Consider the following 685-nt stretch of genomic DNA (forward strand, 5'->3'; position numbering starts at 1 on the left):
CGCCAGAATCCAGTCTGGGGTATTTTATCCCGAAGCCTAAGTAGGGATAGGTCAACGCCTAACACGCGTTGCCGGTTAGTTTTTGACCGTAAAAAGGACAAAAGACCACATATTCAACATTATGACAGGTTGTTATTAATAACACCATAATCCGTGCCTCACACGCATGGGGAATTTTATCCCGAAGCCTAAGCAGGGATAAGCCAACACCTAACACGCGTCGCCGGTTTAGTCTTTCACCGATTGAAAAAGACACCAATGTCTAAACTTGGGGAATTTTATCCCGAAGCCTAAGTAGGGACGAGTCAACACCTAACACGTGTTGCCGGGTAGCCTGTTCCCGTAACAAAGGCGAAGCCTATGTATTCGGCGTCATAGCACAAAGTCTTAGAGAATTCACTCTCTTAGCACAACGTTACATGCGGAACGGATTCAGACAATCCGCATGCTAGCCCGATTCAAACGGTAATCGGTAAAGGCACGTCAAACCCGTTGATGGCTGGGGGTTTGCGAAAAATCCCAAAGTCTATGTCTAACACGCATTACCGGTTTATAATAGATAATTCCCGGGAACTGAATGAACCTAACACTGTCATAGGCTACTGGCCAAATACAGAGGGGCCAGAACAGATTTCAGAAGGGCCAATACAAAAGGGCCAAGGCCAAATACAGAAGGGCCAAATAA

This window comes from Asparagus officinalis, chromosome 8 (assembly GCF_001876935.1).
Source record: "Asparagus officinalis chromosome 8, Aspof.V1, whole genome shotgun sequence".
Classification (NCBI taxonomy): Eukaryota; Viridiplantae; Streptophyta; class Magnoliopsida; order Asparagales; family Asparagaceae; genus Asparagus; species Asparagus officinalis.